Source organism: Balaenoptera musculus, chromosome 4 (assembly GCF_009873245.2).
Source record: "Balaenoptera musculus isolate JJ_BM4_2016_0621 chromosome 4, mBalMus1.pri.v3, whole genome shotgun sequence".
In the NCBI taxonomy this organism is placed as follows: Eukaryota; Metazoa; Chordata; class Mammalia; order Artiodactyla; family Balaenopteridae; genus Balaenoptera; species Balaenoptera musculus.
Window position 1 is genome coordinate 48,460,510 of NC_045788.1, and position 4,209 is coordinate 48,464,718.

Here is a 4,209-nt window from a genome sequence, read left to right on the forward strand (position 1 = left end):
AAAAAAAAAAAACAAAACCTGAAGAAAAGAATTGCTATGTGACATTATTCAGGAAGAGGAGGTGAATAGTTTTTAAAACATCTGGTTCTCATCTTATTTAAAGCATGAAAATGAGAATTGGAATCTTGTAGATCTAGTATTGATTTGGCAGCTAAGAGAAGAATGGAGCCCCAGAAGGAAGTCTAGTCAATGAGGGGAAGGAACTTTGCTCTGGCAGGGACAGTAGCATTAAACTAACATGGGGAGTAAAGTGCACAGGGAAGAGGATTGGTAGGAAAAAGATGAAAGTGCTCTGAGAAAGTTAAGGGTCATCATCATCACCATCATCATCATCATCATAATTCTGACAAGTAGAAATAAATGAAAAACTACAGAAAAAAATGAGATGGAAAAGGAAATAGTTGAGATTCTTTTGTGAAACTGAAGGAACTTGTAGCATCTGACTTGCTGCTTTAAAATATTTCACACAAGTTTTTTTGTTGTTGTGGATCAAGGAAGGGGGAGAAGAGGCACTAGAATCATCAAGCTACAACTAGTTTCTCTTGAAAAAGAACAGAAGGTAAGGGAGGGGATATATGCATATGTATGGCTGATTCATTCTGCAGTGCAGTAGAAGCTAACACAATATTGTAAAGCAACTATACTCCAATAAAAATTAAATTAAAAAAATGAATTGATTAATTTAAAATTAATTAATTTAAACTAATTTTAAAAAATTCAAACAACAACAAAAAAGAAACCAACTACTAATATGCACAACAAATGGGATGAATCTTAAGGGCATTATACTGAAAGATAAAAGCCAATTTCAAAGGTCACATATGTATAATTCCATTTATATAACCTTCTTGAAATAAGATTATAAAGATGGAAACAGTGGTTTCAAGGGTATAGGGATGGGGAGTGAGGATATGGAATGATGGGTATGACTCTAAAAGGGTAGCACAGGGGATATCTTTGTGATGATGTAATCATTCTGTATCTTGATTTTGGTGGTGGTTACACAAGTCTACACACGTGGTAAAATGCCACAGAAGTATGTACACATATTGTGCCAATGTCAGTTTCTGAATAAGTGCAGGTACGTCTAAAGAACTACCTAGACTACCTGGAATGCAACACAGAACAACAGAAAGTAGAAAATATGAAAAGAGATTACCAAACATGGAGGACAGAGTGAGGAGATTTAATATTATCTAATTAGTGTTACAGAAGGAGAAATGGGGGAGAGGCAAAACCAGAAGAGATCATATCTGGGCAGTCTCTTGGTGGTCTAGTGGTTAGGATTCGGCACTTTCATTGCCGTGGCCCGGGTTCAGTCCCTGGTCGGAGAACTGAGATCCCGCAAGCCATGCAATGTGGCCAAAATAAAATAATTTAAAAAATTTTTTTAAAAAGAGGGAAGAGTAGAAGGTATAAACGAAAACACAAGCCTGTTGGTACGCTCAATAAACATTTATTTGACTTTTCTTCCCCATACTTCATAAAAATAAAATGAATTTACATTGAATTTTGCACTTCACCCTTTTCGCTTCCATGTTCTTCATAATTAATATCAGTAGGTCATTATCAATAGATTAGTAAATGAAGACAAGAAGAAAGCATTTGCTTCAAACCATTTATCAGGTCAGAGGGCAGAGCTGGTCTTCAAATTTATAACCTCTAAATTCTTGGTTTCTATTATTACCAGACATCCATAACTACTGAAAAAGAAGTTCTAGACCACCTAGTACCAGATAGTTTGCATCTTCTGTGCTGTTTAATGGAAGATGAGACAATAGGTAGTGCCCCCTTACCCCCAATCATTTGGAATTTTAACGTGCACACAGGCACACACTCTCACTGTGGCCTTGCTCAGCACCTGCTGGCAGCCAAGATGGTAAGGTAGGAGGCCATGCAAAACCAGTTTAATAGCTATTTACTAACTGATACTTAAACTGACTTTTCAACACTGATGAAGACCATCAGTATGTGGGGATTACAATATTCATTACCTCACTGTGATTATTTTTTCTAAGGCCTGTATTCTCTGTGTCCATTCAATTCTGTTTCTCAGATAAAGAACCATTATCATTTGTTTCAGTGCTTTTTGTTTTATGTTATACAGTCAATTTTACCGATAATTTCCAAACATCCTTAAGTAGGCCTGCAAAAATGTCGGTTACTGTGTGCCTTCCCATCTGCCTCAGATCTATGTAAATGTACCCTGCTTAGTTTCACTTGAGTTCAAACCTGTACTGTTGAGGCAAGGGCAAAATGAACTTTAATCTGGTACTTTCTGGTAATTTCGTACTTTGATGAATAGTGAAAAAAAAAAATATCCTCAAAGCTTGATTGGTTCTAGTCACATTTGCCTGTCACTATTTCTCAAACCATTGTACATAAAGTCACCAGCACAAAAGATCCTTCACTAAAAAATCATATTCCAGGGGAAAGCAAATCAAAAGAACAGGGGAGAGGATAATGTGTTTGATTTCTCAAAAGTCTATTCACTGTCCAATTGATTTTGGCCCTTAGGCCTTTGGATGTGCTAGCAAGTAATTATTTTTATGGTTGATAAAATGAGTACTGAATAATTATCATTAATTGCAGTTTGAAATCACTTTTAAAAAATCTGTCATTTTGGTTTCTAAAAATTGTTTCTTCTGGCTAGACACGAACCAAGTGCAGAGAGTTGACCAGACGCCAAGGCTCAGGACTGTCCAGTCTTCCACATCAGACCTTCAGCCGGGCCTTCTGACTATTCTTGAGGTTAGAAAATCTATCCCCCAGTCTCGCAGATGCTGTTCTCCCCCAACTGGCTCTACAGAGAACATCATTATCTTTGCTGAGCTTCTGTCTCTATGGCAATAACAGATGGGAAGTGCTGCGGAATTATTCATTCTGGAAAGGAGGCAGTCAAGAAGGAGGGGAAGGTGGGGGGTGGGAGAAGGGGGCACGACCCGGGAGCACGGCGATGGTGGTGTAAAGAACGGAACTTGTGTGTGGAGGGAATGAGAGGCTCGTGAGCCTTTGGTAGGCCCGTTGGGAGGAAAAGAAGAAAAAAAATCTATGAGCACAGGGGTATTCCCAGTCGGCTGGCTCCAAATGTGGACCCCATACGAGTGACCTCGAAGCAGTAAAACCAGGAGAAATAGGACGAAAACTGACAAAAAGAAAAAAAAAAAAAAAAAAAAGGAGGGGGACAAAGCTCGAGTCTTCTGAATTCGGTGCACTGAGACCTGGGGATCAGTCTCCTGATTTTGCGGTGGGGCGGGAAAAAGGGTTTTTTCTTGATGTTTCGAAATATGACGGAGCAGCTCGGCAGAGTTCAATATGCTAACTGGCCACCGCGAAACACAGACCAAGGACAACACTGTCCGGCCCCGAGGGTCACAGCCGAAAGCTCTTCAGTCGTCGCTTTCCTTGTCTCATCTCCTGATCGCTTCCAAAACAAAACCCCAAGGCCCTCAGGAAACATTGTAGAAACATGTAATTTCTAGCTCCCTTTTGGAACCGGGAGAGCAGTCTGGTGAGGGGGTGGGAGGAGGGAGTCTGAGAAGCAGAGACAAAAATGTTTTCTCTCTGTTTTGCCGGAACTTCGGCCAGCCCTCCGGCCCGGCCCGATGGCGCAGAAGGTCAGCCCCAGCAAGGCGCCTGGGCGGAGGCCGCCCGGGCAAGGCGGGGGCCGCCGGTGAGGGGCGGAGCGCAGCGCCAGCAGCTGGCGGCGCGGCCCTCGGGCGGGGGGGCCCCGCGGGGGCGGGGGGCAGCCCCAGCGCGCAGGGCCCACACTTGGGGGGGGCGAGGCTGGGCGGCCGCCGCTCGGCTGCCTCCGGGGCGGGGCGGCCCAGCTGCGCCCCGCGGGGGGAGGGTCGCCCGTGCCTGACCTCGGGCGGCGGCGCTCGGCCGGGCGGGCCCTGCCTCCGCCCTGCCGGCTGCTGGGGTCGCGCACAGTGCACCGCGCGTCCGCCCTGCCCCCTCTTTCCGTGTCGCGCGGCGGCCGAGCGACCAGGGCGCCCCCGGGTCTGGCCCGTCTCCACCGAGCAGCGGGTGGGGCGGGGGCGGGGCGGTGGCGGCCCCAGACAGCCGGCTGGGCGACTCGAGGAAGGAAGGAGGGAGGGCGGCGGTGGGGGTGGGGCGGGGAGGGAACATCCTGTCTGCGCCGGGTGCACCGCAGACAGCGCCGCGCGCCAGCCGCCCAGACGGCGCGCGGGGCTGGGGAAGCCGGGT